This window comes from Pelodiscus sinensis, chromosome 11 (genome assembly GCF_052426305.1).
Source record: "Pelodiscus sinensis isolate ZL-2025 chromosome 11, ASM5242630v1, whole genome shotgun sequence".
In the NCBI taxonomy this organism is placed as follows: Eukaryota; Metazoa; Chordata; order Testudines; family Trionychidae; genus Pelodiscus; species Pelodiscus sinensis.
In genome coordinates, this window is record NC_143062.1 from 13,946,640 (window position 1) to 13,963,803 (window position 17,164).

Here is a 17,164-nt window from a genome sequence, read left to right on the forward strand (position 1 = left end):
TTGAATTTTGATGTAGTTTGGCTCTGTGGTTTGAAAAGGTTGCCAACCCCTGGTCTAAAGAGTAACATACAGAGAAACCTGTTGGGGAACATTTTAATTTGCCTAGGCACCCACTAATGGATTTAAATGTGGCTATTCTCTTACAAAACAACTCTATTAGCCTCCTTTAGCATGGACACTGTAATTGAAAGGGATTTCTCCTTTCCCTCTACCCTCTTTTTCTGCTTTATAATTCAAACTCTTTGCCACTTGCTCCATATTGGTCATCTGAAGAAGTGGGTTGTGCCCACAAAAGTTCATAATACTATTTATATATTTGGGTTAGTCTCTAAGGCTATGCCTACACCGCAGCATTATTTCAGAATATCTGTTGTTATTCCGAAATAACAAACAGCATGTCTACACTACAAGCCATTATTTTGAAAAAATGGTGAGCAGGAGGACTTCTTACTCTGATTCCTATAACCCTCATTTCACGATGCATAAGGGACATCGAAGGAAGAGTGTTCTTCCTTTGACTTCCTGCTGTGTAGACATCGCCAAAAGCCGAATTAAGCTATTTCATAGAATCATAGAATCATAGAATATTAGGACTGGAAGGGACCTCGAGAGGTCATCGAGTCTAGCCCCCCGCCCTCAAGGCAGGACCAAGCTCCGTCTACACCATCCCTGACAGATGTCTATCTAACCTGTTCTTAAATATCTCCAGAAAGGGAGATTCCACCACCTCCCTTGGCAATTTATTCCAATATTTGACCACCCTGACAGTTAGGAATTTTTTCCTAATGTCCAATCTAAACCTCCCCTGCTGCACTTTAAGCCCATTACTCCTTGTCCTGTCCTCAGAAACCAAGAGGAACAAATTTTCGCCTTCCTCCTTGTGACACCCTTTTAGATATTTGAAAACCGCTATCATGTCCCCCCTTAATCTTCTTTTTTCCAAACTAAACAAGCCCAGTTCATGAAGCCTGGCTTCATAGGTCATGTTCTCTAAACCTTTAATCATTCTTGTCGCTCTTCTCTGTACCCTTTCCAATTTCTCCACATCTTTCTTGAAATGTGGCACCCAGAACTGGACACAGTACTCCAGCTGAGGCCTAACTAGTGCAGAGTAGAGCGGCAGAATGACTTCACGAGTTTTGCTTACAACACACCTGTTGATAAAACCTAGAATCATATTTGCTTTTTTTGCAACAGCATCACACTGTTGACTCATATTCAACTTGTGGTCCACTATGACCCCTAGATCCCTTGCCGCCATGCTCCTTCCTAGACAGTCGCTTTCCATCTTGATAGAAATGTAGCCGTGTTAGTCTGGGGTAGTTGAAGCAAAATGCAGGAAAATGTAGCACTTTAAAGACTAACAAGATGGTTTATTAGATGATGAGCTTTCGTGGGCCAGACCCACTTCCTCAGATCAAATAGTGGAAGAAAGTAGTCACAACCATATATACCAAAGGATACAATTAAAAAAAATGAACAAATATGAAAAGGACAAATCACATTGCAGAACAGAAGGGGGATGCGGGGGGGGGTAGGGGGAGGAAGGAAGGTACCTTCCCTTGCAACAAACCCCGTTGCCAGCTTTGTCCACATATTCATTCTGCTGATACCATTATTGGACCTAACCAAGTGAGTTATAAGATCAAGAACACATATTCCTGCGCATCCAGAAATATAATCTATGCTATCATGTGCCGAAAGTGTCCGTCTGCTATGTACATTGGACAAACATCTCAGACACTTCGCCAAAGGATTAATGCCCACAAAACAGATATCAGACAAGATCACAAAGAGAAAACAGTTTCTTGCCACTTTAACCAGAAAGGACACTCTCTAAATGACTTAGCCACCTGCATTCTGCTACAAAGACCTTTTACATCTGCACTTGAAAGGGAATCCTCTGAACTGTCATTCATGTTAAAATTCGACACTTGCCAACAAGGACTTAACAAGAATTTGAACTATCTCACCCATTACCAAGACAGTTTCCCCAATTATCACCTGTAATACCATTAACTCACAAACATCCCACTCTCCCTACCTTTAATATCATCAATTCACAGACACTTACCTTCCTTCCTCCCCCTCCCCCCCCCGCATCCCCCTTCTGTTCTGCAATGTGATTTGTCCTTTTCATATTTGTTCATTTTTTTTAATTGTATCCTTTGGTATATATGGTTGTGACTACTTTCTTCCACTATTTGATCTGAGGAAGTGGGTCTGGCCCACGAAAGCTCATCATCTAATAAACCATCTTGTTAGTCTTTAAAGTGCTACATTGTCCTGCATTTTGCTTCAGCTTCCCATCTTGTATGTATGGAACTGATTGTTCCTTTCTTAAGTGGAGCACTTTGCATTTCTCTTTATTAAACTTCATCCTGTTTACCTCTGACCATTTCTCTAACTTGCTAAGGTCATTTTGAATTATGTCCCTATCCTCCAAAGAAGTTGCAACCCCACCCAGTTTGGTATCATCTGCAAACTTAATAAGCGTACTCTCTATCCCAATATCTACATCATTGATGAAGATATTGAACAGTACGGGTCCCAAAACAGACCCTTGCGGAACTCCACTTGTTATCCCTTTCCAGCAGGATTTAGCACCGTTAACAACAACTCTCTGACTACGGTTATCCAGCCAATTATGCACCCACCTTATCGTGGCCCTATCTAAGTTATATTTGCCTAGTTTATCAATAAGAATATCATGCGAGACCGTATCAAATGCCTTACTAAAGTCTAGGTATATGACATCCACCGCTTCTCCCTTATCCACAAGGCTCGTTATCTTATCAAAGAAAGCTATCAGATTAGTTTGGCATGACTTGTTCTTCACAAACCCATGCTGGCTATTCCCTATCACTTTATTACCTTCCAAGTGTTTGCATATGATTTCCTTAATTACCTGCTCCATTATCTTCCCCGGGACAGACATTAAACTGACCGGTCTGTAGTTTCCTGGGTTGTTCTTATTCCCCTTTTTATAGATGGGCACAATATTTGCCCTTTTCCAGTCTTCTGGAATCTCCCCTGTCTGCCATGATTTTTCAAAGATCATAGCTAAAGGCTCAGATACCTCCTCTATCAGCTCCTTGAGTATCCTGGGATGCATTTCATCAGGACCTGGTGACTTGCTGACATCTAACTTTCCTAAGTGATTTTTAACTTGTTCTTTGTGTATCCTATCTTCTAAACTTACCCTCTCTCTGCTTGTATTCACTACGTTAGGCACACCTCCAGACTTCTCGGTGAAGTCATTGAGCATCTCCGCCATTTCCAAGTTCCCTGTTACTGCTTCTCCCTCCTCACTAAGCAGTGGGCCTACCCTGTCCTTGGTCTTCCTCTTGCTTTTAATGTATTTATAAAAGGTCTTCTTGTTTCCCTTTATGCCTGTAGCTAGTTTGATCTCATTTTGTGCCTTTGCCTTTCTAATCTTGCCCCTGCATTCCCATGTTGCTTGCCTATATTCATCCTTTGTTAGTTGTCCTAGTTTCCATTTTTTATATGACTCCTTTTTTATTTTGAGATCATGCAAGATCTCCTTGTTAAGCCAAGCTGGTCTTTTGCCATATTTTCTATCTTTCCTACACAGCAGAATTGTTTGCTTTTGGGCCCTTAACAACGTCCCTTTGAAATACTTCCAACTCTCCTCAGTTGTTTTTCCCTTCAGTCTTGCTTCCCATGGGACATTACCTACAAGTTCTCTGAGCTTATCAAAATCTGCCTTCCTGAAATCCATTACCTCAATTGTGCTGGTCTCCCTTCTACCTTTCCTTAAGATCATGAACTCTATTATTTCGTGATCACTGTCCCCTATACTGTCTTCCACTTTCAAGTTCTCAACTAGTTCCTCCCTATTTGTTAAAACCAAATCCAGAACAGCTTCTCCTCTGGTAGCTTTTTCAACCTTCTGAAACAGAAAGTTGTCTCCAATGCAGTCCAGAAACTTATTGGATAGCCTGTGCCTCGCTGTGTTAGTTTCCCAACATATGTCTGGATAGTTGAAGTCCCCCATCACCACCAAATCTTGGGCTTTGGATAGTTTTGTTAATTGTTTAAAAAAGGCCTCATCCACCTCTTCCACCTGGCTAGGTGGCCTGTAGTAGACTCCTAGCATGATATCACCCTTGTTTTTTACCCCTTTTAGCTTAACCCAGAGACTCTCTACACAGCTATCTCCTACGTTCATCTCCACTTCAGTCCAAGTGTGTACATTTTAATATACAAGGCAACCCCTCCTCCCTTTTTTCCCTGTCTGTCCTTCCTGAGCAAGCCGTACCCTTCCATACCAACATTCCAATCATGCGTCCCATCCCACCAGGTTTCTGTAATACCAATGATATCATAGTTGTATTTATTGGTTAGCAATTCCAGTTCTTCCTGCTTATTACCCATACTTCTCGCATTTGTATATAGGCATCTAAGATACTGATTTGATCTTGCCTCCCTGTTGTGTCCTGACCCTCCTTTCTCCTTGCCATTATAGGCCGTAGTCCCCCGCATTTCCAACCCATCTCCCAGTCCCGCACATTCAGCACTTACCTGTGGGCTTTGCTCACCTGCCCCCGTCGAACCTAGTTTAAAGCCCTCCTCACAAGGTTAGCCAGTCTGTGTCCAAACAAGGCCTTCCCACTCCTGGAAAGGTGAACTCCATCTCCACCAAGCAGTCCTTCCTGGAAGAGCACCCCGTGATCAAGGAAGCCGAATCCCTCCTGGTGACACCATCGTCGCAGCCAGGCATTCACCTCCAGGACGCATCTCTCTCTGCCCGGGCCCCTACCTTTGACAGGAAGGATAGAAGAGAATACCACCTGTGCTCCAAACTCCTTCACCCGTACTCCCAAGGCCCTGTAGTCACACTTGATCCACTCAGTGTCACACCTGGCAGTATCATTTGTGCCCACGTGGATAAGTAGCATGGGGTAGTAGTCAGAGGGCCGAATAATCCTCGACAATGCCTCCGTAACATCTCGGATACGGGCCCCTGGCAGACAGCATACCTCTCGAGATAAACTGTCAGGGCGACAGATGGGTGCCTCCGTTCCCCTCAGAAGAGAGTCTCCAACCACCACTACCCTACGTTTCCTCCTCGACATAGCTCAAGTTGCGTAGCTTAACTCGATTTTAGCCCTGCAATGTAGATATGCCCTAAGGCACTACAGGACCATTGTTGTTTTTTAGGTTTTTTTTTAAGTTACAAACTAACACAGCTACTCCTCTGAGACTCACGGTTATACACATTAATGTTCTGATGTACTGTGTGATAAGTAGCTGCTAATTTTCTGTACTTATTTTAAGACTCAGTGTCACTTATCTTGTCCCAGTGTTTGCAGTTAGTTACAAATATGGAACAGTTGCATAGAAGAGCAGAATTAATCTAATTCTAATTTTATGTAAGTAATGATTGAATTGGTAACAACTCAACATTGTTCTATCTGAATTTAGTGTCTCCCTTTTTGCACATTTGTATCAAGGCAAACAAAAAGGGTACAAAACAAAGAAGTCAGTTTATTGAAGAGCAAAGAAAACAAATTTTCTGGGTATGATTTTTTCTAAGTTACTGAAAATAAAAAATAAAGCTGGATTAAGAAATCAGGTCACTAACTGCCTCAAGAAAAACAACTCAGATTTTGTCTCAATTCCCTGCCAGTAAATATTCCATTCTGGGGTTCTTGCAAAGTAGAAACGGTCAGAGCAAAGCGTGCAACCTTAAAAGCCCCACATGATTTTGGTTATACTGAAATTACAAGTAGATGATTTCGACAGAAAGTTCTTTTTCTTCTACAAAAGGATTTTTGATAAATATTTGTTTGTTAACATCAACTACCCTTATATCTTAGTAGTTGTAGGGAAGGGGCAAACCTACTTATCTTGATTTACAAATGGGGAATATGTGTCCTCCACAATTTTGGAGTTACTTTGAGCTGTAAAAATGGGATGTAATTTTTCACTTGCTTCTTCATGCCAATTTCTTCATATTTAACAAATTTCATTCTCTGATATTGTATTCTGGATGCTCTTTCATATATTAATAGTTACACTATTGTCCAAAAAATGTCTTTCCATAGTTCCAAGTACATGCTTATAAAGCTAATAAAGCTTTAGAATCAGAATCTTTTCTCAAATTGATTTATATTAATCAAAACTTATTGATACTAGTGTGAAGTAAAAGAAGAATGAGCGCTTTTGTCTAGCTGTAGATATTTAAGAGCTCTTCAAAAGTTACTAGTTAGAGGCAATTTACCGAACCTATGCAAAAATATCCCTTTAAGCTTTACATTCACTTTTAAAAATAGTATCCAGACTTCCTAGAATGCCATAAAGGGTAAATCTAAAAGCTTTGGCAAGATTTAGTTCAGACTGGTAACTAGAAGTAAGGATATTTATGATCCTCTTAAGTCTGTGAAACTAAGCATGAAAACTTATGAATACGGCTTTCTTGCAAGGTTTCTGAGACCGTGATCTATAAAGAATAACCTTTATTTTCCAATAAAAAACAACTGCATGAATTTAGAACACATTTTTTAAAAGTGTAAACATTTTTGAACTTCAGAAAAGATTCTGTTTTGCATGAAGTTTCAGGTTGATTCTTGTTTAACTACACCCCTACCATGACTTCTCTAAACATTTACTGAATAATTAAGCTTTAGTAAAATTGGCATCAATGGTAATGCAGAAGCACAGTAGCACAATGGCATTCCATTCTGTTTTAATTGTTAGACTCCTAAATAAAAACCTAGCTGTGGAAGTGACCTGATAATACCCCCAGGACTTCAGAAACCTTCTCGGCAATACCTTCACTGAAATCAATATGTCTCCAAAAATATTTCAGTTTTAATGTTTTGCTAGAAATGTTCCAACCAGTTCTGCTTGCCAACACTATTTCAGTACTGATGAATTGAAAGTAGTCCGTTCTATTTCTAATAGTCATTGTAAGAGAATTTTTTTTTTGGAAGAGGGCTAATGCTTCACAGTCTTGGGTAAAACTAAGTCCCTACTGTGTTACCTTTGAAAAACTACACACAGAATCACATTGACGTGTTAGCCAGTAACTCTCTGACTAAAAGGTTAGTTCAGTGAAGGCTTTAACATATACTACTATCATAGTCCCTGCCAGTGTTGGGTTATCAAGGAGGGATTCCAGACAGAGGGCTGGGAATGTGGAGAGTACAGGACTCAGGGTTGGGGGAGGGGTTTTGAAGAGGGTCTCGGAGCAGGGATCTGGGGGTGCAGGAATTAGGGTAGGGAATTGGGGGACTCAGGGTAAGGTGAGGGGTGCAGGAGATTGGCCGATCCTTAGGGATAGCTGGGTCAAGTGGAGGATGTGCAGCTTCCTGGGGCATGGTGGGGTGGCAGGGGCCGCACTGCTTAGGTACCAGGTTCCTGGGGGTGACTGGAGCAAAGAAAAGCCATGCTGCCCAGCAGCATGGGAACCTTACCAATGCACAGTGGCTGGTAACATTCAGAGCCCTGCAACCAGCTGGCCACTCTTCTTACGGTGCACCCACCTCCCTGTGGTCATTCTGCCATACAACTATGTCTGCTAGTAAACTCCTTCCTTTGTGTTTTATGAGAAACAGTCTTAGTCCAGGTAAATCCCATTGTCTTGGCACAATCAAATACTTACCTTGTTTTAAATTATGATGAGAAAGCTGAATACCAAACTTTGTGGTCCTCACTCTTACCATTTAGGAGTTCTTGAACAAACAAACTCTCTAAAACAGGGGTTCCCAAACTTTTTGACGCGGGGACCAGTAAATCCATTCACAAGCTTTTGAAAGACTGGTAACATTCATTTGCATATTTGCATATTCATTAAACAAATGATGCATATTCAAATAAGTTGTTTCTGGTCCTCCCAAAGCCCCCAGTGCCAGCCTTAGCAAAGCTTTTGATATGCTCACCCACAATATTCTTGCCAGCAAGTTAAGGGAATATGGATTGGATAAATGGACTGTGAGATGGATAGAAAGCTGGCTAGACCAGGGTTTCCCAATCTTTTTATTTTAGTTGGAACCCATTTTTTTCAGTACTGTTTTTTGCAGCCCAAAAATATAATATAAAAAAAAAGAGTGTTTCACCCAGCTGCATCCTCTGCCCAGCCTGGGCCGGTGCTTGGGGGACCCAGTGCCGCATGGGCACTCCAGGAGGCGGGAGCAGGAACAGATTGGGGTAGGGTATCTGGCTAGGAGGGAGGGTGCAAGGAGGGCTAGGGTTGCCAGGTGTCCAGTTTTGTACCCCTGCTTCTACTCCCGATCTCCCTCATCCAGCCCCTCCGCTCCCCATCCAGCCCTGCTTCTATCCCTCCCCCCCCAATCTCCACTGGACAGCCCTGCTGCCCCCAACTCTGCTTCCGCCAGTCGCCTGCACCCCCCCCGGTATCCACTGGACAGCCCCGCTGCCCCCAACTCTGCTTCCGCCAGTCGCCTGCACCCCCCCCGATATCCACTGGACAGCCCCGCTGCCCCCAACTCTGCTTCCGCCAGTCGCCTGCACCCCCCCCGATATCCACTGGACAGCCCCGCTGCCCTCAACCCTGCTTCCCGGCGGCCAGTTCCCCGCCCCACTCCCCTCCCGGTAGCCACGGTGAGGCCCGGTATTTCTTCCCGCAGCCCAGTACCATGGCCCATATTTTGGGAAACGCTGCTTTAAAATATGAAGTACATGTTTATGCCCTGTTTATTCAAGCTGCTCTAATAGGGTTTGTCTAGACTACATGGCTCTGTCACCAGAGCCATGTAGATTAGTTTACTAGACATACCCAAATGAAGCGGTGATTTAAATAATTGCTGCTTCATTTAAATTAAAATGGCTGCCGCGCTGAGCCGATAAGCTTTTTGTCGGCTCAGCGCGCTAGTCTGGACGCTCCACGGTCGACATCAAAGGCATTTGTCGACTGCCCCGTTATGCCTCGTGGGATGAGGTTTACCAGGGTGGTCGACAAATGCCTTTGATGTCGACCACAGAGAGTCCAGACTAGCCCGCTGAGCCGACAAACAGCTGGTCGGCTCAGCGCAGCAGCCATTTTAATTTAAATGAAGTGGCAATTATTTAAATCGCCGCTTCATTTGGGTATGTCAAGTAAACTAATCTACATGGCTTTGGCGACAGAGCCATGTGGTCTAGACATACCCATAGAGTTCTAAAAGGACTTATTGGATTTGTACAATGGATTACCTTTAAAAAGAAACTTTAAAAAAAACCCAGTGAGTAGTCCTGTGACATCATAGGGTAAGTCTAGACTACAGGCTTTTGTCAACAGAAGTTCTGTCAACAAAACAAGCCACTTTGTCGACATGACAGTGTAGACGCAAAGAACAGTGTAGATGCAATAACACCTTCTGTCGACAGAACTGTCGACAAAAGGCGTTATTCCTCGTAGAATGAGGTTTACAGTCGTTGACAAAACTGCCAAGTTCTGTCAATGTTATGTTGACAGAACTCGGCGGTAGTATAGACGCAGGTATAGTTTTATCTACAAAAGTCCATTTTTGTCAACAAAACCCTGTAGTCTAGACACACCCTTCGAGACTAACAAAAATATGAAGTGTGAACACCAAGAGAGGAGATACTGCTTTTGTAGGTGGCTAGCCATTCACAGTCTTAGTTTAATCCTAAACTGATGATGTCAAATTTGCAGATGAACTGTAGCTCAGCAGTTTCTCTTTGAAGTCTGGTCTTGAAGTTTTTTTGCTGCAGGATGGCTACCTTTAAATCTGCTACTGTGTGTCCAGGGAGATTGAAGTGTTCTCCTACAGGTTTTTGTACATTGCAATTCCTAATATCTGATTTGTGTCCATTTATTCTTTTACTTAGGGACTGTCCAGTTTGTCCATATACATCGGCCACGAAAGCTTATGCTCCAATACATGTTAGTCTATAAGGTGCCACAGGACTCTTTGTCGCTTTATTTCTGTGTATTTTGTTAATTGATTGTATTCACTTTTAATCTGTTAAATCCCGTTTCTTTAAGTTGTTAAGTAAAGGTGTGTTAATTCTAATTTACTCAATTAGATGTATATTATTTATAATTGTTGTTTCGGAGTTAGCTCCAGATTATTACTGGAATAATTTTATTCCTGGAGGCTCCCAAGGCCCACCATTAAGTGTGTACGGAACACCGCCATTGTGTATTCCTTTAGAAGGAAAGGACAACAGCAAGAGAGTGGACAGGGAATCCCCAACTAAACAACATCACCACTGGGGTACTCAGGATCTCCTTTTATATTAAAACAATCAGACGCCCAGGCACACAGGTGAGCGTGGCCTGCTCCTGAGTAACCTAGGGAGGAAAGACGAGGTTACAGAAGCAAAGGGTGTAGCGATCCTCCTTTATTTCTGAGCTACTCCTGCATAGTTTATGGATAGTTTGATCCTTTCTTTATGTAAGGGGACTGTTACCCCTTACTAAAACTCTGTGGGAGTTTTTTGGTTTGCCAGCTCCCACTTTCAGAAGGGGAAGGGTTCATGAGACTGACAGACCCCAGAGACAATGGAAAGCAGCCAACACTCCAGCTGAGCCTGATTGACAGGTTGGACAGGCCAGTGAGGAAGGGGAGAGGCCAGGCCCCGTCCTCCCTGTGAGCTGGGATTGTTCTGGCTCTCTCTGAGCAAACAGAGAGCTGAGAGACAGCCCAAAGAGTGCAAGCTGTGTGCAGAAGTCCTGCAAAAACAGGGAGCTGAGAGACAGCCCAAGCAGTGCAAGCTGTGTGCTGAGGGACGGTTTTTGCAGCAGACTGGCAGTGCTCAGAGAGCCAAAAGGGACAGAGAAGCAACGCAAGAAGCTAGAGACTGGCCAAGCAGCACCCTGTAGCTAGATGTGGTGAGCAACTGGGAACTGCAAAGTGTGGGGAGAGGCTCTGGACTGGGAGAGGGGTCTGGCCACTTAGAGCTTGAGGCTGTGTGGTCACTGCCAGAGCAAGCGTGTCCAGCCTGCAGCCCCCCCCCCCCTGCAGTACATCCAAGGCCTCTAAGGGGCCTCCAAGAAGAGACTGTGGACTGTCCTTACACTCTGCAGGCTGCTGTTTTGATGTCCCTGTGCTACAGAGCAGGGCTGTGTGTTCTCCTTTAACCATTCTCATTTTTTTCTTATTCTTTTCTCTTTAAACAGTTGATGTTTAATAAATTGTATTTGCTTTGAACTTTATGAAGTGATCACTGGGCCAAGAAGGCCTGCAGTGTGACGAGAGCACCTCGGAGTGGGGACACCCTAACTCCTGCCCCTAGTGACTACAAGGTCGGGGATTAAGCCCCAGGAAACCTGGGCCCAGCCTTGTTGGGGTTTCAAGGGCTCTGCTACTCAGGAGAGTGGAGGGGGAGCCCTCAGGATCAGGGGAGCCGTGGGGTAAAGGAAGTGGGAGTGGGGACTCAGATCCTTCGCTGGTCCATTTCACCGGGGTGGTATAGAAGCCAGGAAAGTTCCCCACAATAGCGGGACCATTTCCCCGCTTACATTTATATGTACAAGAGTTTTTCTTTTGTGTGACTTTTACAGGTGTAAGGGAAAACCATGCCCTGCAAAGTAAGCTGAAGCCAATAATGGAAAAAATAGCATTTTAGGCTCATTTAGATTAACTTAGACTCTGAGCCCAGCAGTAGTGATAACGACACTGCTTACTGTAGCCAATTTTGAATGTAAAATATGTTAATCTGGGCTGAGTCACAGGTTATCCATCTGTTCATATTTTTATGTCCATTTCATTTTCACCCATCATATCAAAGAATGAACCTCAATAGCTCTGTTGTCATTGATTGGTATTTCTTATTCTTTCCCTCTGACACAGCTCCTGTTTGATGATTTCCCCTCCCAAATTATGCCAGCTTCAGTGTCATTATTTCACTTTCACTTAAAATATTCAGATAATTTTGTTCAACTTCCCATTTTCACTGGCGAAAACTAGAGCTGGATTCCTCTTACTCTCTAAGGGTATGTCTACACTACCCCGCTAGTTCGAACTAGCGGGGTAATATATGCATACCGAACTTGCTAATGAAGCCCGGGATTTGAATTTCCCGGGCTTCATTAGCATAAAGCCGGCTCCGCCATTTTTAAAAGCCGGCTAGTGCAAACCCCGTGCCGCGCGGCTACACGTGGCACGGGGTTCGCACTAGCCGGCTTTTAAAAATGGCGGAGCCGGCTTTATGCTAATGAAGCCCGGGAAATTCAAATCCTGGGCTTCATTAGCAAGTTCGGTATGCATACATTACCCCCCTAGTTCGAACTAGTGGGGTAGTGTAGACATACCCTCACTGACTGGTAGAGAAAGAGATCAGCATTAGCTGTGACCCTGTCTTTTTCATGGAGTGAAGCTAAATCAGTGCATAGAGATACAGAATGAAAAGTGCTTATCTTTTAAAATTTTACCCTTTGAACTGGGGGATAGGGCACCCCCTCCCCACCACTCCTCCTCTGTTGTGGACAGAATAACTATGACTTGGAAAGAAAATAGACCTCATCAACTAGAGGTCCTGTTCTGTAGGAACACCATCCCGAGCGTCTAAAGAAAGAATATAGAACACTGCCGGGAAGGCTCATCCACTGGGAGGGGAAAATTTTCTTGGGAAAGGGGATAGAAGGAAGACTACATTGAAGGGACTTTGTTACTTTGTTCCTGTGCATAAGAAGAACCTTCTGCTTCCTGGAACCTGGGTTTCAGAAGCAGAGAGAAATCCAAAAGGTTTTTCTTTCCAATAAAGGCCAGAGCTCTCTTCTTCATGTGTGCCTCATCTGGTATTCCATTCATCCCAAATTATCCTATGACCAATGCCTAGTACGTTGCAAGTGCCACTGGATACAGCACCAATAAATGTCATGTTTTTGTGGGAAAGAACTGGGTTCAGAATTGTGTTCATTGTTGAAATGGAAAGGGAAAAGGGGAAGATTGAAAACTATAGTGAGGATATGTTTTCTGGGAGGGAAAAGGTCACTGAACTGTGCTCTCGCTCCTGTTGTCTCAGGTAGAGGAGAGGAAGGGGAACTTTCTAGTTCCCTTTAAGGTGAGGATGAGAAGTCTAAATCTGATGTGGAAATTGAGAGGAATCTAATGGAGAGATCTGAAATAAGGAAATGGCACAGTTCTAGTGGTGGACCAGGAAGTGGTTGCATAGCTTTGAGTGGGCTGAGGAAAGCAATATTTCTTTAGAGCAGGGCTACTCAATTTTGGAATCCCTGGGGACCACAGTGATACTCACAGCACATGCCAAGAGCCAAAACTTAAGTGTGGTTACAAATATATATGCAAATATATATGCAAATATATGTAAATAGCTTTTCACACTGATGGGCATGAATACAAAGATTAAGGCAATACTACACAATACACAGGCCCCATTTAAGTCAATTCTGCTGATATTAATAAAATGCAATATGTACCTGATCTCCACCCATATGACAGCACTTTTAATGAGCAATAGCAGTCCAGGAATTAAACTACTAAAATGCTTATCAACAGAAAACCAGTATATTTTTTGTTTTGGCTTCACAACAGTCCAGGAATTTAACTGCTAAAACACATATCAACCCAAGTTGCAACAAACCCAAACTGCACTGCGAGCCGCAAACGAATAGGCTGCAGGCCACATGCAGCCCATAGGCCATGTGTTGAGTAGCCCAGGGTTAGAGGATGTTTTCAGATAATAAAGACGGAGATTTTAACCATAGAGTTAAAGAAGAAAGGTCAGATTTGAGATGTGCAGAAACAGAGCCACTTAGATTTGGAAGCGACTTGATATTTGGGAAGGAGGAGACAGGAGTGAAATCGTCCTGAGACTCCAAGACTGGTTGAGAAGAAGATGGAGCAGTGGAGAGGTGCTTGGGAGGCAAGCTGCAGATGTATTCAGTATTTGTGAAGCTGATATGGGATGGTGATGGCACAGCCAAGTAAAAGATCAGAGAGGTAACTTTGCTTGGTTTTCCAGTTCAAACAGGGCTTTGGTAAAGGTACTCAAGATTCAACACATTTGACCATTGCTGTTATTGACCAAGTACCAATAATTGTCTTGTTGTACCAGTCCTAAGCATACCAAAGGTGGATTTCAGAAAAAATAATAGTTAGAATGGGGCTGAAAGCAACCCAAAAGAGAGCAAAATATCCTAGAGGGAATCAAATTGTATTGAAGACAAACAGCATTTCCAAAGATGAGCAATCTTCAGTGCACTAAGAAATTCTTTTTTAACATGTCTGTCAATGCATTTTAATTGGTATTATGTCTACTGGAACAGTCTTAGGGCTCTGATGAGATATTTATGCTCAAATCAGCCTCAGCAAGCTGTTGACAGAACTTCCCACTGTACAGTATTTGCCAAACGAATCAAAGATATGTTGGTGGCACAAATTAATTGTAGTGATTACAGAACACCACATTAATATATAGAGACTATATAGCAACTCTGGTTATCCGAGCACTGTCACGTAACTTATGAAACTAAAGGTATCAACTTTCCAAAATCTGTCCCTACTTTTGTCTCAAACAGCCACTCGACAGTATTTTTCATTCTTTCTAAGTTCTATTCAGTTTTTAATGCCTAAGAATCTACATACTGTTTCACTCCACTAGCATTAGTTCATGGTTCTATTTTCATTTTCACAACACGGGAGAGAAAGATTTGGCTTGTGGTGGTGGGTTTATGTCAATACCATAAATTGGTGGGAGGAAACAAAGGCTTGGAAAACAAGTTCAGGACCTTTTGGGATTTAAGTAGAGACTATGGAAGAAGATAGCTTGTTTGTAATAATAATAAGAATTAATAACTGGTGATTGGGGAGGGTTAGACATGAACGGGAATATTAACTGAACCTACAAAAGTATTTCTGTCAGCTGCAGGTATGCTACATTAAACAAGTCCGGGAGTATTACTTACAGTATTCTGCTGAAAGTGGCTTCTTTATTCCTAGTAATGAATCTGGATGAACAGAGAAATGATTAATCTGTTTATTTCTGTTGCTATTTCATCTGATGGACAGAATTATGTTCTCAAGAAAATGTTTTGCAACATTTTTATTTTGTAATGGCATGGGTTTGACATACATTTTCTATGCTTTGAAAAGAATGAATAAAAATGAACTATGACTTAGGGCTCCATTCAGAAATTTGGTGGGAAAAAAGAAGAAAAATATTTTCATGGAAGTTTCAGATCAGCATCTGTGAAAACCAAGCAGGATTCTCTGTGGCAAAATAAAAAATATTTCCCTTCTGATACATGAAATCTGGGACTGCCCAGCCCAATTGAGTCAAACTGCAATTGGCCAGCAGCCAGTTGCTGTGGGAGGTTCCATGGAACTTACTGGGGAGCTTTCCTAATGGCATACTACTGTGGTTGTAGGCACCTCTCTGCTTAGTAGAAAATCTTGCCTTGGGTAATTCTCAAACTATAGATCCGGCATCAATGGGAATTTAGATATAGAGCAGTGTTAATAATGTGTCATTGGGAACTGTGCCTTTAAGGACTGGGTTTCCCAGAGAGAGTCTGCGAGGGGCAGTGTGAACGAAGTTTTTGTTATACACTGCCAGTTGAAACCAGACCCACAACTAGAGAGATCTCTTGGTAACTCCTTACACACTGCAATCACCTTTTGGTATCAAAAATAAGGAGGAACCAAGAAGATACCCTGAGTGGCAGAATTCAGTAGTAAAAAACTCCCCACCATTGCTGAATATCTCTGGAAATATGGAAGACAGTTGTCCAGACAGGTGTCAAGGGATGTGGTGTTTTTAGATTGCAACTTTATTCACTTTAAATAACAGGGATTAACTAGCAATTGTACAATGCGGGTCATCATCATTTCCTTAGTTATGTCTCTGTTATCCCCAACCTGGTGACAGCCATTTCATTGCTGGGATCCAACCACCCTCCCCCCATGCAAAGGAGGGTATCAGATACACAAGCCACAATCCCTAGTTCTCAAATTCTTTAGAAGGATGTTTTCTTTCAATTCCTTTCCCAGTCTATTTTATCCAATCAGTGTATCCCTTCCAAAACTGTTAAGTGCATTGGATATCTGTCCTCAAATTTAATTAAGTTGTGACATTACAACCTAACACACTATCCCACCCCACTGAGTCCCAGACCTGCTATAGGGAAGGTGGGGGGAACAAACCCATCTGGCCTCAGCTGATGTAGTGGTGAGGGGAAAATTCCTTTCCAGTGAAAAGAGCAACTAGTGGGAGATACCTAGCAGATTATAAGAGGAGTGAGTCCTTTTACAGCTCCAGCAATGGGAGAGGAGGACATCAGTGTAATCCAGGTGAATAAGAGTTTCACCAGGACTACAGAAGATATAAAAATCACCTCCTCCTGATCGGCAGGACGGATAGTAACCCCCTTCTTTATTCCCCCAGACTTGTTCTGGGTCCTTTCTGCTTCTCCACACTCCATCTTTGCCCCCCTACCCACTTGTATTTGGGAGTGCCCGGAAAGGGGCAATACCCGTGTTCTTCTAGACAACAGGATAAGGAACCACCACTTTGAACTTCAGTGATCACATTGGAGAAGGTTAGTTTTAAAGAGTGTTTCACTCTGTAGCTGCAAAACAATGAGTTTTGTCTGGAAATGAGTGATGGGGGAGGGATCACATGAGAGTTACCTTGTTGTGTTCCTGCCCTCTGGGGCATCTGGTATTGGCCACTATCGGCTAGTTGGTCTGACCTAGTATGGCCGTTCTTATGTTCTTAGTGCCAGCAGAAAGGCAGTGTCAGAAGGTAGCCTTGTTACCGATAATGACTGGTTTGGAAGACTTTGTGTTTAACAGTTTTCAGTTCATTCAGGCATTCACTAACTGTGAAACTATATTACAGAAATGTGAGGTGTGCTGCTCTGTATGTAGAATAAAAACACTGGAGAAATGACTTTAAAGAGAAATACAAACAGAAGGTGTAACCACAGAAGAACTTGGGGCTGATCTAAAGCTGAAGAGCTCATCTTTGCAATTTTATGAGTCTGCATCTCTGATACAGTTGGGAAACCAAAAATTAACCCTTGACAAAGCAATTAGAATTTGACAAGCAAAGAAAATCACACAGTCTCGAATTAAACTTACAGAGTGTAGACAGTGCTCTGATGCCATAGACATGAATAGAGAATCCAGAATACATAGGCTGAAAGACAGAGGGATGTAAATTAGGCACTTCAAAATTGCAAATGAAGCTGGGATTTTAATTATGC

At 42.8% G+C, this 17,164-nt stretch overlaps 1 protein-coding gene across 18 annotated transcripts in view; it reads left to right on the forward strand.

Annotated features, from left to right (window-relative positions):
• The window catches only part of LOC102448489 (plasma membrane calcium-transporting ATPase 2), an 857,866-nt gene that overhangs the window by 635,780 nt on the left and 204,922 nt on the right, over window positions 1-17,164 (forward strand). The window lies entirely within an intron of this gene.